Source organism: Lathyrus oleraceus, chromosome 2, assembly GCF_024323335.1.
Source record: "Lathyrus oleraceus cultivar Zhongwan6 chromosome 2, CAAS_Psat_ZW6_1.0, whole genome shotgun sequence".
NCBI classification, from domain to species: Eukaryota; Viridiplantae; Streptophyta; class Magnoliopsida; order Fabales; family Fabaceae; genus Lathyrus; species Lathyrus oleraceus.
Window position 1 is genome coordinate 323,703,765 of NC_066580.1, and position 19,331 is coordinate 323,723,095.

Below are 19,331 nucleotides of genomic sequence, written 5' to 3' on the forward strand. Positions count from 1 at the left end.
TTTTGAGTTCTCAATTGTTGAAATCCATGAAGTTCAGTATGAACACCATGATTTTCTCTCTCTGATTTCTCTCTCTATGAGGATCAAGAGGAGAAACCAATGGTACAGGGGTGATGTACATCACCCCAGCTTTCCAATGATGTATGGATCGTGTATTTTGGTTAAGTTTTTGAAACCTGCAATTTTGGCCGGAATCTTCACGCTCACCGGAGAAGACGGTGGCTCCAGTCACCGTCCCTTTGCCAGATGCATCGTGAGCCCTTGGATCTGATCTCTAGATTTAATCTCCACTGTCCAATGTTATGACTTTGTTTTAATGTTTGTGTGACGCATTGACTTCGACATACCATGGAAGCGCGCATCTGGAGCATTTGATAAGTCACGTCAATTAATGAGGCTAGATCAGACGCTCCTGTTTTTTTTTTTCCTATTTTCTGATTTAATTTCTTTTATTTATTTTATTTTCAAAAATTCATATCTTCTTCATTTTTAATCCAAAAAATATGGGACCAATTGCATTCTTCTCCAAATAATTTCTAGTTTCTAATTTTGATTTTTAATATTTTTTATTTTGTCATTTGATATTTTTTGTGAATTTTTTCTTTTTTGGTTATTTTTAATTCATTTTAAATAGTTTTTGATATTCAAAAAATACAAAAATATTTTCCTAACCTATTTGAATGTTGATGGATCTGTGAAAAATATTCTCATCAATTTTTTAATTGATTTGAGATTTATTTGAGATTTTAGTTCAATTAGGTTATTTTTATTCATTTTTAATTGATTAAAAATGGTTTCTGACTTTTAAAAATGCTGAAATTTTTTGTCAAACTTTGTTTGACCTTGTTGAACTTGGGATAAATCAATTGGACCTTTCAAGGTTGAGTTGAAGTGATTTTGAAGTTTGACCTTTCTTTTATTTTTAATTCAAGTTTATTTTTAATATTGAAAATGCCAAAAATATTTTTCTTATTACTTGACCTCCAATCTCCATCCCATTTCTGGTTTCTCATTGTTTGACTTTGACTTTCAATGTCATTTGGTCAACACACATGGATTGGTACATTTTATTTCACCTTATGCACTTTATTCTTTCCATTTCCTTTTCCATTATTCATCTCTTTCTTCTTATTCTTCTTTTTCTTTTTTTGATCAATGAGTTGAAGGTTGATAAGTTAGCATTGATTAGGGAAACTTAATCTTCCTTGATTCAAATCTAATTCATCTTGATCAATTGATCAAGTGAATGGCTTTGCATTAAGGATAGGTTGTTTCCTAAATCATGCAAAAGACTTAAACCAATACAAGATCAATTCTCTTCTTCTTTTTGGCATGGCAAGTTGTGGGAACTTGGTTCACTAATCAAGACTTCTAACTTGTGTTGTTGCCTACATTATTATTGACCGGCCTCAGATAGTTGTGACTTCTACATAAGTCCAATTACGATTGCTTAACATAGTGCTAAATTTGTCTTATGGCACACTAACTACTAACACTAATTATTAACCATTAACATTTACTCTTGCTCTTTACTTTTATGCAATTTACTATTCTTGCACATATTATCCATTTGTTTTTTCCTTTGCTCACTTGAGCACATGTTTATGTTAATGCAATTTTCCTTTTTCTCACTTGAGCACATAATTGTGTATATACTATTGTGTTTGTGTTTTGTTTGATTGTTGTGAACCAAATGCAAAAAATGGACAAAAGGACTTAGACTTTAGGACCTTCCCTATGCAAAATGCAGTCAAAGAGCAACTAGGCCTCATGCCTTTAGAGTGCTATAAATGTAAAAGAGCAACTAGGCCTCATGCCTTTAGAATGCTTAAAGATTGAAGATGAACATTGAAAGGACCATATTCTAAACTCCCTCTTGTCCATTCTTTGATTTGTAAATAGAACCTTTTGATGTGTGTGTTTCTTTGTGCTAGGGATTCCAACTTGATCCAAATTGGGGAACCATTGCCATGTGCTTCTAAGAGAGAGAGATTCAAGATACATTGAGGAACCTTCCAAGAGTTCATTTGATTGTTGATTGCTTGAGTTTATGCTTATGTGATTGCTTATTCCAAAGGACGGGAGCTACTTGGATCATCCATATGATCTCAAGAGAGGAACTCCTTTTGTGGTTTTGTTTCTTATCCCTCACCTTTTGCATTGCTTAGGATCTTAGCCATTCTTCTTCTTCCCTCCATTCTAACCCAAGCCAAAACTTTTTGTGCAAACATTTAACAATTGTTTTCAAACATTAGAAACCTAAGCCTTATGTTTTTGATTTTCAAACTTTCTTTTCATAACACTTATTTTGAATTAAACTTCTAAGTCAACTTTGACCAAATTTTGTATATACTTTTCATTGGTAAATATAACCCATTCAAATGTCTTTTTGTGGTTTCAATGGCCACTTTCTTAATCAAATTTTCCATAACCTTTAGCTATTAGGTTTGAGTTATCCTTGTGACAGATGTAATACTCACCTATATCCTTAGTGATGGACAATGAGTCTTCCATGCTTATTACAGGGTTAACCCCTCACTAGTATGTTGAAGCTATCCTCACATGGTGGATTTATGGTTTTAGGTTGAGTTTTATCCCTTGGATAACAAAAGACCTTAAGGCTTTTGGACCAATCAATGAAGGTGAGAAAAACAAGAAAGGGGGGGTTTGAATTGTTTGGAAAATAAGCGCTTTTTCAAAATGAAAATCACACAAGGATTTTTATACTGGTTCGCTTATAACACAAAGCTACTCCAGTCCACCCGGCCAAGGTGATTTCGCCTTCAACAAGGACTTAATCCACTAATCTTGAAAGATTGATTACAAACAACGTCTAAGAGAAAGATCTCTTAGTCCTCTCAAGTATACAGACTACACAGAGTCACTTGAGGAAATACAACAAAGATAAAAACTTATGTAATCTAGAGTGCTTCTAAGATAAGCAAATATTACAACAGTAAGAACAAAAAGTGTTTCACGTTTCAAGCAAAAGCTTCGTGAGAATTAAGAGAATAAAACGTGTTTATGTGTGTTGATGTTTCAGTATACTCTTGTTGTGTTGTTGTGCTTGTTGTTCTACCCCCAATGTTGATTTGCAGTCCTTTATATATAGGATTGAAGTAGTCGTAAAAACTGATGGTCAATAATTTGAATTAATGCCATAACTTATATAGCTTCTTGCCAAGACAACTTTCTCTCCTTGAATGACTACTTTCCAAATATAGTTCCTTTTCATTTGAATTTGGAGTTAACGTCTCTTTCTGTATTAGGAATTCCATTTCCAAACCTTTATTTGAAGTTAACGTTACTCTTCCTTTATTTGGAAATCCATGATCAGAGTCTTCGTGTTTCTGGAGATCTTGGAATCTTGCTATCTATCTTCTGATGTTGATCTCTTTTGAGTTCTGATGGTTTCTTCAGATAGCGCTGAGAACTTCTGGAGTTTGACATACCGTTGTTCAGACTCAGAACTTCTAGAGCGTACTTCTTGTTCAGATGCTTCTGATATTTTGCTGTTTTGCTCAGAGTTAGACTTTCTTGAACGTGTTTCTACTTCAGATGCTTCTGGTCTTCTGATAATTTGTATCTGATATGATTATGTATCTGATGATTTCTTCCTTCTTTCCTTAGAACCCTGCACACTTAGAAACTTTTCGTTAGGGTGCCATTTTTGGTTTCATCCTTTGTTATCATCAAAATCATGGAATCTGTTGTAGAACAATTTTTGTTCTTACAATCAATTCACCAACTCATTTTGAAACTTTTACCCCGAACTACGAGGTTTTGATCCTAATCTTTTTTAAGATGGTACGTAGGCAATGGGTTTATCCATCCAAACACAAATGTAAATAAACTTGTATATTCTCTTCTCATCTCTTCAATCATGTTTGCACAAACAAATTTTTTCACAAAAAACCACAACCTTACAACAAGTATGAAAAGGGCTCCCTAGGAGTACCTAGGATGTTTTGGGTGCCTAAAACTTTTAGGTTTTTGTTCGCTTTCTAACCATTCCTTTGGATAAATAGAAGTGCGGTGGCGACTCGACTTGTATGGCTTACCTTGGATTTAGTCAATATCTCTAATGGTAACGAATACCCCGCTACAGAAAACTGGCGACTCTGCTGGGGAGGTAATGATTTGCCTAGTGGGTTTTGCCTACTTTTCATATTTATTGTATTGTATTGTGTTATTTTTGTGACATATTTTGTGCAATTTGGGATTACTGTATTGTATGTAATGATTGAATTGCTTGAATATTAATTCCTTGTATGCATGGTGATCTTTGTGAGATGAGTTATATACCCGGACTCGAGTGCACTTAGGATAGGAGAATGGTAGTCTTGTTGACTTGTGTGGAGTTATTCCTTAGCAAGTTGACTTGCAAGTCCATTCACTTGGTGGAGGTCATGTTGGGATCAATAATGTCACACAAGTAGTTGTGGTTAGACATTACTCTTTCCAATATAGACATTAGAAGCCAAGGACCTTAGTTTACCAAGCCCATCTTGGCTTATTCTTAGGATGTAGTGCGAAAGTCGTTCAAGTGTAAGATTTGATACGACTGTTACGCGATACTACAATCATAAGAGTCTTTCTCGAGAATATTTTTGGAATACGAGTAGCGTCTATCCGATAATATCCGAAAGATGGGATGATGACTATGGGAACCGCTTGTAAAACATGTTTGGCAGGTTAAACCCTAGTACACTCCCTTTGGGTGGTTCTTAACCGAGACTTCATGCTCGTGACTTGCAACAAACCCTTGATTCGTGGTTGATCCGTTCATGTATCCTTAATATCAATGGAACTTGGATGTTGATAAGGTGTAAACCATAATCCACCAAAATGGATGATTGATATTAAGGATAACATGATCCATCCCAAGACCTTTGTTTGGTGTGCTTTGATTGATCCTTGAGTGCGATTGTTGCATTCATGAATTCATGCACCCATTTGCATCCATATCATCAATAATGAAGAAAATTTTCAAGGAATTTGAGAGGTCTATTTGCAAATTTTCAGACATGGAAAAGACAAAGAAGGAATACAAAGAAGTACAGTTTCAGACAACCAGATTTGGAAGAGTTAAGGAATTTGACATCCTATGTACTAGATCCCTTGGGTTTCAAGGCTCGTTTTGGGAAGCTTCTTCCCCTTCTGACTACTCAGGTGGATGAAGGATTGATGAGTGTATTGGTGCAGTTTTATGATCCTCTGTACCGTTGCTTCACATTTCCGGATTTTCAGCTTTTACCCACGCTTGAGGAGTATGCCTATCTTGTGGGTATACCTATTCTAGACCAGTTTCCGTTCAGTGGCTTGGAGAGTATTCCTACTTCTCAAGAGATAACAGACATGTTGCATATAGATGAATCTCTGGTTGGTGCTCATATGACTACCAAAGGTGGAATTCAAGGTCTCCCTTCTGAGTTCCTCGTTGCTCAAGCTATTATGTATGGGAAGGCCATGAGTGAAGACGCCTTTGAGGCCATATTTGTACTTCTCATCTATGGGTTAGTGTTGTTCCCCAACATCGACAAGTTTGTGGATGTGAATGCTATTAGGATTTTCTCTACTCTTAATCCCGTTCCGACTCTGTTGGGTGACACTTATTTTTCTTTGCATATGAGGAATGCAAAGGGTGGTGGTGCCATAGTGTGCTGTTTGCCTCTGTTGTATAAGTGGTTTATTTCTCACTTACCACAGACAGTCGCCTTCAAAGAGAATAAGGGATGTCTACGGTGGTCCACGAGGCTTATGTCTCTCACTAATGACGATATCTCTTGGTACAACCGTGTGTATGATGGTGTGCAGATTATCGACTCTTGTGGTGAATTCTCCAATGTATCTCTTCTCGGTACATGTGGTGGGATTAACTACAACCCTATTTTGGCACGACGTCAGCTTGGGTTCCCCCTAAAGGATAACCCTAATAACATTCTGTTAGAGGGTATATTCTTTCAGGAGGGTAAAGATCCCCAAGGCTTGAAAGCTAGGATGGTCCGCAAGATTCATAGGAAAGGAAGGAATGAGTTAGGTCCTAAGAACTGTGTCGCTTTGGAGCCTTACACTGCTTGGGTTAGGAAGAGAGCGTCTGAGTATCTCATGCTTTACGAGTCTCCAAGACCTACATCTTTGGTTATGGCTGGGCCTTCAACCCTCCCTAACCAAGGAGTAGAGGAGTTGAGAGACGAAGACCGTTCACGTGCTTGGATCCGCCAACTTGAAGAGTTGCTTCAGCAGATTAAGGAAAAGGATGCTTTGATCGAGTTCCTCGAGCATCAGGTTATTGATGATCCTAATGACGCATGGACTTCTCTACTTCCTCAGTCTTCCAAGTTCTGGAAGAGGAAGTACGATCGACTCGCCAAGGAGAAGGCAGATATGGAGGCAGCCTATGAGGAAAAGGTGAAGAGGCTTTGTGCATCTTACATTCCTGTATCCCGAGCTTTGGATGATTGTTTCTAGGGATCCATGGGATGATCATTTTCCTTCTCTCTTGTATTTTTTTCTAGCTACCCATGATGTACTTCTTTGATGTAAAACTATTTTCCAGACATTAGTGACAAGATACTTTCATATATGAAAAATGTTTACTACTTCCAAATATTTGCAAATAGAACTCTAAAGTTCCTTTGAAATAAAAAATAAATCATATGCACGAGCATTGCATGCATCATGTGCATAAGCAGGTTTTGTTCCCAGCTTCTTGTCCTATGGTCTAACTCTGTGTTCTTCATTTATTTTGAAGACAAGCTGACTCACCGGTACTACACCAGAGCCAATTCTTCGAGACTGATGGATCATCTAGAACAAGAAAACCGCGAGCTGAAGGAAGAAGTAGCCAGGTTGACTGCCCTGATGGAGTCATTCTTGGCCGCTCAGAGTCAATGTTCTCCAACGCCATCAACTCCTCCCCAGAGGACGGTCATTTCTGAGATCGTGACTTCTACTGTGCCTGCTGCAACGGCTCATTTTGCGCCATCTATGCCAGCTGGGTTCCCCTTGGGAATGCCCCCCAACTCTGTACTAGAGGGTTTCTCCCCTACTTTTTCTTCTCTGCCGGCATCTAGCCCGGTCCTTTCAGTGCCACCGCCCGTTGTGCACACGTTACCAAGGGTCGAAGATACCATCTACCACTCTGAGCCATCTGAGGGCCCAGATGTTTATGAAAAGATGGATGATATGAAGGACCAATTCCTTGAGCTTCGCAAGGAACTGAAAACTTTGAGGGGGAAAGACCTCTTTGGTAAAAGTGCTGTTGAGTTGTGCCTTGTGCCCAACGTGAAGATCCCTATTAAATTCAAAGTGCCTGACTTTGAGAAGTAAAAGGGAAACACATGCCCTCTCATCCATCTTGTGATGTATGCTCGCAAGATGTCAACGCAAACTGACAACGACCAACTGCTCATCCACTATTTCCAGGACAGTCTGTCCAGTGCCGCTCTCCGGTGGTACATGGGGTTTGAGAGTTAGAACATCCGATCTTTCAACGATCTTGACGAGGCCTTCGTCAAGCAATACAAATACAATGTGGATATGTCTCCTGATAGGGACCAATTGAGGGCGATGTCCCAGAAAGAGAAAGAGACCTTCAAAGAGTACGCCCAGAGATGGCGCGAATTGACAGCTCAGATAGTTCCTCCCCTAGAGGAAAAAGAGATGACCAAGATCTTCTTGAAGACCTTGAGCTCGTTTTATTACGAGAGGATGATAGCCAATGCTCCCTCAGACTTCACCGAGATGGTGAATATGGGGATGAGACTGGAAGAAGGGGTCCGTGAAGGACACTTAACTCGAGACGAAGGCTCTTCGGCAAAGAGATATGGAAGCTTTGCGAAGAAGAAGGAGGGAGAGGCACATGTCGTGTCTTCCCACGTCAAAAGAAGACCCTTTGTGAAGAGGAATATTGCTCGCCCAGTCAGCAATCAGCATCAGGTGGCTCATATATCACCCGTTTTCAGGGAAGCTCAACATTATCAGCAACCGCAAACTCAGCTATATCAACAACAACAGTGTCCACAACAGCAGGCCTATCAACCTCAAAATAACAACAATAATGCCAACACCAACTATGAGAGGAAGAGGGTCACCTTTGATCCAATTCCGATGACTTATGCTGAACTCTACCCGTCGCTGATCGATAGAAAGTTGATCACGCCGCGAGACCCTCCCGCTGTACCTACTAACCCCCAGTGGTGGTACAAGCCTGAACTTCATTGCGTGTATCATTCCGGTGCTCCCGGACATGACGTAGAGAACTGTTATCCCCTGAAGACCAAGGTGCAAGACCTTGTGAGAAGTGGGATTTTGTTTTTCGAGGACGTAGGTCCAAATGTGAAGAAGAACCCATTGGCCGAGCATGGGAAGTCTGTCAATATGGTCCAGGGCTGCCCTAGCAAGTACAAGGTGAAATATGTTAGTCATATCCAGCAATCGCTGGTTGAGATGCATAGATTGCTGTGTGACTATAGCCATTATGAGCATGATCACGATAGATGTAGAGTCTGTTCTGTCAATCAGATAGGATGTCGCCAGGTGCGCAAAAATGTGCAAGAGATGTTGGACGAAGGAGTCATTGAGATCCTTCAAAATAGAAATGTTGACGAAGATGAGCTCGAAGTCAATGTGATTTCCCCGGTATTCCAGATACCTGAGCCTGTTGTCATCAAGTATGATGGTAGCAAGTAGAAGGTTTCTCTTGCTCTCGTCATCAAACCAGCTGGACCTGTACCGTACTCCTCTGAGAAAGCGATTCCTTATCGCTACAACGCTGTGGCAGTGGAAAATGGGAAAGAGGTGTCCTTGCCCTCCTCGTCTGTTGTTAACATTGCCGATGTCAGTGGGTTGACCCGCAGTGGTCGTGTATTTTCAGCACCGTCAAAGCCTCAAGCTGATGTTCGAGGAAGTGTTGATGCTGATTTTGTTGAGCGCCCGATTGGGAATGCCGTGAGCACTCTGAATCCGACACTTGTTGTTAAGCCCTCCTCTATGTTAAGAACTACTTCTTCTGTTGGCCCGAGTGGCAATGCGAAAGAAGACTGTGATGAGATGCTGAAGCTCATCAAAAGGAGCGAGTGTAATGTTGTAGACCAGCTTCTACAAACGCCATCCAAAATATCTGTGTTATCATTGCTTTTGAATTTAGAACCACACCGAGAGGCTCTGCAGAAGGTGTTGGATGTGGCGTACGTAGATTATGACGTCACGCTAGAACAGTTTGATAACATTGTTGCAAACATTACCGCTTGTAACAATTTGAGTTTTTGTGACTCTGATCTCCCCGAGGAGGGAAGAGACCACAACTTGGCATTACATATATCTATGAGCTGCAAAGATGACGCCATGTCCAATGTGTTGGTGGACACTGGGTCATCATTGAATGTATTTCCAAAGACCACTCTCTCGAAGCTGTCATATCAAGGGCCTCCCATGAGGCAGAGTGGAGTAGTTGTGAAGGCTTTCGATGGGTCTCGCAAAATTGTGATTGGTGAGGTTGATCTCCCAGTCAAAATCAGACCAAGTGATTTCCAGATTACCTTCTAGGTTATGGATATTCGCCCATTGTATAACTGTCTTTTGGGCAGACCATGGATTCACGAGGCATGCGCCGTGACATCCACCTTACACTAGAAATTGAAATTTGTAAAGAATAAGAAGCTGCTGGTGGTAGAGGGAGAAAAGGCTCTCCTGGTTAGCCATTTGTCTTCCTTCTCTTATATAGATGCTGAGGATGAAGTTGGAACTCCGTTCCAAGCTTTATCTATTGTCGAGCCTATTAAGAAGGGAACTTCTTCATTTGCTTTCTACAGAGATGCAAAGTTGGCCATTGAGCACGGTGCAACTGCGGGTTTGGGGCAAATGATTGAGTTAAAAGACAACAAGTCCCGGACTGGCATAGGTTATTCTTCTGGGGTTTCCAATACGCAAGGGTTGCTCAATAGTGGAGGATTCATCCACACCAGTCAGGACGAAGAGGTTGCTGCTATCTTGGAAGAGGACGAAGAGGATTCTGGCAACTTCGTCATCCCTGGAGGGATCTGCAATAATTGGGTCGCTGCGGATATTCCAACAGTTATCCATAAGTCAAAGTAATGTTCATTGTGTTTAAAAACCCTTCTCCCATGCCAAAAGGAGAAGTGATGACATTGTTGGCGGATAAATACAATGATATTTTCATTCAATAGATTCATGTTAAATGTTTGTTTTTCCAATTGTTTTCCCTTTTCGCTTTTGCATGAAATTGGTGATCACATAAAACCCTAAAAATAGAATAAAATCAATCTTTTCATCTGCATAATGATTTGCCTTGTTTGAATTCTAAAGCTCTTTATATCCAAAAAACATTATGCAGGTTGATCAAACCCATTGAACATAATGATCCTACACCATCTCCCAACTTTGAATTCCCTGTATTTGATGCGGAAGAAGATGATGATGAAGAGATTCCTGACGAGATTACCCGGAAGAAGATGATATTGAATTCCCATTGAGCATGAAGAGAAAATCATTCAGCCGCATCTTGAGAATATGGAAACAGTCAACTTGGGGTCTGAGGATTGTGTGCGAGAAGTGAAGATTGGGGCACTCTTGGAAGAGTCTGTTAAAAAGGGGTTGATTGAGCTGCTACGAGAATACGTCGACGTCTTTGCCTGGTCATATGAAGACATGCCTGGTCTGGATACTGATATTGTGCAACATTTCTTGCCTTTAAAGCCTGAGTGCGTGCCTGTGAAGCAGAAGCTCAGAAGAACTCATCCTGATATGGCAGTAAAGATCAAAGAGGAAGTTCTGAAGCAAATTGATGCGGGGTTTCTGGTGACTTCTACGTATCCTTAGTGGGTGGCCAATATTGTGCCCGTGCCTAAGAAAGATGGAAAAGTCCGGATGTGTGTGGACTATAGAGACTTGAATAAAGCTAGTCCGAAAGATGATTTCCCTCTACCACATATTGATATGTTGGTAGATAATACGGCTAAATTCAATGTCTTCTCATTTATGGATGGACTTTCCGAATATAATCAGATTAAAATGGCACCCGAGGATATGGAGAAGACAACATTCATCACACCTTGGGGAACATTCTGTTATCGAGTGATGCCCTTTGGTTTGAAGAACGCCGGAGCCACGTATCAACGAGTTATGACCACGTTGTTTCATGATATAATGCATAAGGAGATCGAGGTATATGTTGATGATATGATTGCTAAGTCGAGAACGAAAGTTGAGCATGTAGGGCACCTGTTGAAGCTTTTTCAGCATTTGAGAAAGTATCAGCTTCGTCTGAATCCCAACAAGTGTGAAATTCTGGTATCAGATATAAGATGTCGAAGGTAATGTTACGACACTGATATCTGCTAACACACAATGGATAAAATAAACAGAATGGTAAAGCAAATAACACAAGCATTTATTAACCCAGTTCGGTGCAACTCACCTACGTCTGGGGGCTACCAAGCCAGGAAGGAAATTCATTAAAATAGAATTAGTTCAAAGACTATCCGTACACTTCAACAAGCTACAGTCTTTCTCACCTAATCTCTACCCATGCAACTTCTACCTAAGCACTCTTAGATATGAGAACCCACTCACTTCCCTTACAATCACACACCAGTGATTTTAAACCACAATCCCTTGTGAAAAGAAAATACTTTTCAATTACACACTCTTGATTTTACATCACAGTTAAAATCAAGAAGACACACTCTTGATCTTGCTTCACAGATTTGATCAAGAAGACACACACTTGATCTTGCTTCATAGCTTTGATCAAGTAGACACACACTCTTGCTTAACAGCTTTAGAGTGACAAATTACAACCACAAATCAGTCCAATTCAATCATCAATGGATGACTTGAATGACCTACAAGTCTTACGACTAAACAGACACAAACCCTAGCTCTCTCTCTATATTTCGCTCAGTCTTGGTTGTTTGTTCAAACAGATTTTCTAAGTCCCTTTTTATAGAAGCTTTCAGATGGGCTTGGACATCTTGAAAACCCTAAATCTATTTTCCAATCAAATCTTTTTATAACAACTGTATAGATCTCCTTGGAAAATAAGTAAATCTGGTTGTAATCCATGATTGAATGCGCCAACTAGCCATATCTTCAATCATCCAAAGATTGCCATTAATTGTGCAATCACAAAACACCAGACATTCATACTGAATGTTCTGTGTATAGGATGTCATGACATCGGGTCTGACAACCTGGAAAAATCCTGCATAATCCAATAATTCCTTTTATAACTTCCAACAGGTACAGCCATATCAGATGCCATGGCATTGTGTATGTCATCTGAAACAATCCTGCATGAACATGTCTTTCATTTAAGCTCCAGCAGGTACATCCATATCAGAAGCCTTGTCATTGTATGTGGCATTATGAAACAATCCTCTGCATGCACATGTTCTTGAACTCCAGCAGGTACATAGGATATCTTATGTTAAGACATCACACATGACATCTTGTGAACACTCTTTGTTTTACCAAAATTGCTGCCAACACTTAGAATCAACAAACTCCCCCTTTGGCAAATTTTGGCTAAAACATATATCAGTCCTTTTTGTTCACAAGGCAAACTATCAGCACTTAAACAACATAATAGAAGTTTAATCAGCAGCAGAAGCAAAACAATTACTAGCTATGGCTACTAGTAATACACACATGCACAAGGGTACTTCTCCTCCCCCTAAATCTGTGCAACAAACAACAGAATTACTAGTTATGGATGCAACTAGTAAGACACACAAAAGCACAATGCACAAGGGTACTTCTTCTCCCCCTAAATCTGTGCATTCATCAAATAACAGCTGTTGTAACTCCAACACCTGTACCAGCCAGAATGTCATACTGACATCTGCTTCAACATCAGCACCTGTACATCATATCTGACATCCCCTTTGACATCTGAAAACAAAATACCATTCTGTTGTAGCACCTGTGCACTTCTTTTAATAATAGCTTTCCTCCAGTCCAGCCACATCCAACTTCCATAATAGCTTCCATATCCATATCAAGCACTTCTCCCCCTTTTTAGTCAAAATTGTCCAAAGGTGACCTTATAACTTCAATCTTTCAAACATTAGCATCCGAATAGCTTCCTTGCCACAACACAGTTTTCCCAGGTAGAAATATCCTCTGGGATAACCACACACTCCTTTGCTTGCTATAGCTTCTCATGAACACAGATCCCCAACTTCCCCCTTAAACATTCAAATTGAATGGCATCCAAAGCTTTAGCGAAAATGTCAGCTAATTGCTTTTCAGTAGTAACATGCTCCAGAGTTATGATCTTCTCTTCTACTAGTTCTCTGATAAAGTGATGACGAATATCAATGTGCTTTGTCCAGCTATGTTGAATAGGATTTTTGGAAATATTTATGGCACTCAGGTTATCACAGTATAATGTCATGACTTCTTGTGTGACATTGTATTCAAACAACATCTGTTTCATCCATACCAGTTGAAAACAACTACTCCCAGCTGCTATGTATTCAGCTTCAGCAGTGGATAGAGATACACAATTTTGTTTCTTACTAAACCATGAAATCAGATTGTTCCCCAAAAAGAAGCATCCCCCAGATGTGCTTTTCCTATCATCAGTACTTCCAGCCCAATCAGCATCACAGAACCCAATCAACATGGATCCAGATCCATGAGTATACAACATCCCATAGTCACTGGTGCCATTGACATATTTCAGTATTCTCTTCACTTGGTTTATGTGACTGACTTTTGGTTCAGCTTGATACCTAGCACAAACACCTACAGCAAATGCAATGTCAGGTCTGCTTGCTGTGAGATATAAGAGACTTCCTATCATGCTTCTGTATAGACTCTGATCTACACTGACACCATTTTCGTCTTTGGAGATTTTCACATGAGTAGGAGCAGATGTCCTTTTATGGCTTGCATTTTCCATTCCAAACTTCTTCACAATGTTCTTGGCATACTTACTTTGAGATAGAAAGATAGAGTCTTCCATTTGTTTGACTTGTAGCCCAAGAAAGTAGGTCAGTTCTCCAACAAGGCTCATCTCAAACTCAGATTGCATTTGTCTAACAAAATGTTCAACCATCTGTTCTGATATCCCACCAAAAACAATGTCATCTACATATATTTGTGCCACCATGAGCTTTCCTCCTTCATTCTTCACAAACAAAGTTTTTTCAATACCTCCCTTCTTGTATCCATTGTTAGTGAGGAACACTGTGAGTCTCTCATACCAAGCCCTGGGAGCTTGCTTCAACCCATAGAGGGCTTTCTTTAATCTGTACACATGTTGTGGAAGATTTGGATCTGTGAATCCTTTAGGTTGTTCAACATATACTTCTTCATTTAAGTAGCCATTCAACAAGGCACTTTTCACATCCATTTGAAACAGCTTGAATTTCAGAATACATGCCACTCCAAGTAATAGTCTAATGGACTCAAGGCGAGCTACAGGAGCAAATGTTTCATCAAAGTCCACTCCTTCAACTTGAGTATATCCTTGAGCTACTAATCTAGCTTTGTTTTTAGTAACAACCCCTTGTTCATCAGATTTATTCTTATAAACCCACTTTGTTCCTATGACATTTACCCCTTAAGGTCTAGGAACCAATTCCCATACTTCATTCCTCTTGAATTGGCCTAGCTCCTCTTGCATTGCATTGATCCAGAACTCATCAGTCAAGGCTTCCTTAATATTTTTGGGTTCAATTTTTGACACAAAGCAGCCATGTGAGATTACTTCCCTTGATCTAGTAGTGACTCCTTTATCTGGATCTCCTATGATAAGATCTTTGGGATGATCCTTCTGAATTCTGATAGAGGGTCCCTTGTTTATTTTGTCATCTTCAAGTTCAACTTGAGGAGGTTCTTCTTCCTTATTTTTGTCTGAGTGGTCAACTGGAGACTCATTCAGAGATGTCTCAACATCGTCTGTGACATCCGTCTATTGGTCATCAACCACAACATTAATGGATTCCATCAATACATTAGTTCTGGAATTAAAGACCCTGTAGGCTCTACTGTTTGTTGAATAGCCCAGAAATATTCCTTCATCACTTTTGGGATCCATCTTCCTTCTTTGCTCACGATCAGCCAGGATATAGCATTTGCTACCAAATACATGGAAGTATTTGACTGTGGGTTTTCTTCCTTTCCAGACTTCATAAAGGGTTGTGGGAGTTCCTTTCTTCAATGTCACTCTATTGTGAACATAGCAGGCTGTGTTCATGGCTTCAGCCCAAAAATGATAGGGCAATTTCTTAGCATGAATCATAGCTCTGGCTGATTCTTGAAGAGTCCTATTTTTTCTTTCCACACCATTTTGCTGGGGAGTGATGGGGGATGAGAACTGATGATGAATTCCTTCTGAAGAGCAGAATTCAGCAAATTTGTTGTTCTCAAACTCCTTCCCATGATCACTTATAATTTTGACAACAGGACTTTCTTTTTCCCTTTGAAGTTTTAAACAAAGCTCCTTAAAGACTTCAAATACATCAGATTTTTCTCTTATGAAATTGATCCAGGTGTATCTGGAGAAGTCATCTACCAATACATATGCATATTTCTTCCCACCAAGGCTTTCTACTTGCATGGGACCCATCAAGTCCATATGAAGTAGCTCCAAGACTTTGGTAGTTGTGTCATGTCTAAGCCTCTGGTGTGACATCCTTGTTTGTTTACCAATCTGACATTCTCCACAGATTTTTCCCTCATCAATCTTTAAGTTGGGAATTCCTCTAACTGCAATAATAGATATGATCCTTTTCATACCTTTAAGGTGCAGATGGCTCAATCTTTGATGTCATATCCTTACCTCTTCTTCTTTGGCTAAGGTACACATTGAGGAGTATCCAGTTTCTTGAGAGCTCCACATGTAGCAGTTGTCTTTGGACCTAACTCCCTTCATGATTACTTTGTTTTCTTTGTTAGTAATCAGACATTCAGTTTTGGTGAAGTTTACATTCAGACCTTGATCACACAGTTGACTGATGCTTATAAGATTAACAGTTAATCCCTTAATAAGTAGGACATCATCAAGGTCAGGAACTCCAGGGCAATCCAGCCTACCCATTCCCTTGATTTCCCCCTTTGCACCATCACCAAAGGTAACATAACTCATGGCATGAGGATGAAGTTCAGTTAGCAGATTTTTGTTCCCAGTCATATGTCTAGAGCAACCATTGTCAAAGTACCAATCTTCTTTGGCAGAAACTCTGAGAGAAGTGTGAGCTTTAAGACTTGTGACCTTTGTCTTAGGAGTCCATTGCCTTTTGTTAACAGTCTTATGATGCTTGGACCCTGATTGGTAATGAGACTGAACAGGGCCAGGATAGTCATATAGCTTATAGCAAAAGGGCTTCAGGTGGCCAAATTTTCCACAGTATTGGCATTTCCATCTTTGATGCTTCCCTTTTTGCTGTTGTGACATATGATGTGACATCTCAGGTTTGCTTTTAACATGGCTGCAATTAGGTTTGGATTTTGGTTTGCAACCAGTGTAATTGTACTCAGCCTTGAATCCAATACCAGATTTGTTTCCTGTTATTTGGCCAGTCTGGAGAATCTTGTCTAAGATGGCAGATCCATTGTTAAGCATTCTTACATACTTAGTCATCTCATCTAGTTTGGAATTCAAGAAAACAGCTTCCACCTTTAATTTTGAGATGGTTTTCACAAGCTCTTCCTTTTCATTTTCCAACTGAGTTATCACTTTCTTCTGGATTTCAAGTTGTCCGCACACTCCTAACTTTCAGTGGTATAACTCTTTAAGGGTTCTTTCATCATCGATTGACTCTTCCTCAGACCCCCATCTTCCTGTCAATGCAGTCACATGGTTTGTGGCTTCTTCTGTTTCACTTCCATCAGACCAAGAGGCCACAAGACTCCTCTTTTGTTTCTTGAGGTAGGTCCCACATTCAGTTTTAATATGACCATACCCATTACACTCATAGCACTGAACTTCTTTGGGCTTTTCTTCAGACTTTGGTTTCTTACCAAAGCTGTTGGATTTACTGATGTCAAATGTGATGTTCTTGACATTTCCCTTTGCTCTCACATCTACCCTTTTTATCAGTCTGTTGAACTGTCTTCCCAGCATTGCTATCTCATTTTCCAGGTCTTCATCAATATCTTGACCACCTTCCTCATCTTCCTTTTCAGTGTTTGACATAAATGCTATGCTCTTGGCTTTCTTTTCAGCTCCATCACATATTCCCATCTCAAATGTTTGGAGGGATCCAATTAGCTCATCAACTCTCATATTTGAGATGTCTTGAGATTCTTCTATGGCTGTTACTTTCATATCAAATCTCTTGGGGAGTGATCTGAGTATTTTTCTTACTAACTTTTCATCTGACATCTTCTCACCCAAGGCTCCAGAGGCATTGGCAATTTCAAGGATACTCATGTAGAATTCATGAATATTTTCATCTTCTTTCATCCTTAAGTTTTCAAACTTGGAGGTGAGCAGCTGGAGTCTAGACATCTTTATCCTAGAGCTGCCTTCATGAGTGGTCTTGAGAATGTCCCAAGCTTCTTTGGCCACTTCACAGTTGTTTACCAGCCTGAAAATATTTTTGTCTACCCCATTGAATATTGCATCCAGGGCTTTAGAGTTTCCAAGAGCAAGATCATCCTCCTCCTTGGACCATTGTTCTTCAGGCTTTTTAGTGGTGGCTTCTCCTTCTTTAGTAATGACAGGATATACCCAACCTGTTAACACAGCTTTCCAAGCCTTGTTATCAAGGGATTTCAAAAGCGCTACCATTCTAGGTTTCTAATAGTCATAGTTAGAACCATACAAAATTGGTGGCCTATGAACAGATCCTCCATCTCTCTCCATTGTACCAGAAAGTATTGCCCCTAGATCTCACCCAGAACCAGAGCAGGATGCCTGCTCTGATACCAATTGAAATTCTGGTATCAGATATAAGATGTCGAAGGTAATGTTACGACACTGATATCTTCTAACACACAATGGATAAAATAAACAGAATGGTAAAGAAAATAACACAAGCAATTGTTAACTCAGTTCGGTGCAACTCACCTACGTCTGGGGGCTACCAAGCCAGGAAGGAAATTCACTAAAATATAATTAGTTCAAAGACTCTCCGTACACTTCAACAAGCTACAGTCTTTCTCACCTAATCTCTACCCGTGCAACTTCTACCTAAGCACTCTTAGATATTAGAACCCACTCACTTCCCTTACAATCACACACCAGTGACTTAAACCACAATCCCTTGTGAAAAGAAAATACTTTTCAATTACACACTCTTGATTTTACTTCACAGTTTAAATCAAGAAGACACACTCTTGATCTTGCTTCACAACTTTGATCAAGAAGACACACACTTGATCTTGCTTCACAACTTTGATCAAGTAGACACACACTCTTGCTTAACAACTTTAGAGTGACAAATTACAACCACAAATCAGTCCAATTCAATCATCAATGGATGACTTGAATGACCTACAAGTCTTACAACTAAACAGACACAAACCCTAGCTCTCTCTCTATATTTCGCTCAGTCTTGGTTGTGTGTTCAAACAGGTTTTCTAAGTCCATTTTTATAGAAGCTTTCAGTTGGGCTTGGACATCTTGAAAACCCTAAATCTATTTTCCAATCAAATCTTTTTATAACAGCTGTATAGATCTCCTTGGAAAATAAGTAAATCTGGTTGTAATCCATGATTGAATGCGCCAACTAGCCATATCTTCAATCATCCAAAGATTGCCATTAATTGTGCAATCACAAAACACCAGACATTCATACTGAATGTTCTGTGTACAAGATGTCATGACATCGGGTCTGACAACCTGGAAAAATCCTGCATAATCCAATAATTCCTTTTATAACTTCCAGCAGGTACAGCCATATCAAATGCCATGACATTGTGTATGTCATCTGAAACAATCCTGCATGAACATGTCTTTCATTTAAGCTCCAGCAGGTACATCCATATTAGAAGCCTTGTCATTGTATATGGCATTCTGAAACAATCCTGCATGCACATGTTCTTGAACTCCACCAGGTACATAGGATATCTTATGTTAAGACATCACACATGACATCTTGTGAACACTCTTTGTTTTTCCAAAATTGCTGCCAACACTTAGAATCAACAAAGTGTACATTTGGGGTCCGTTCTGGTAAGTTATTGGGCTTTATTGTCAGTGAAAGAGGTATTGAAGTTGATCCTGCAAAGGTCAAAGAAATACAGGAGATGCCTGCGCCCAGAACTGAGAAGCAAGTCCGAGGTTTTCTTGGCCGCTTGAATTACATTTCCAGATTCATATCTCACATGACTGCCACATGTGTGCCAATATT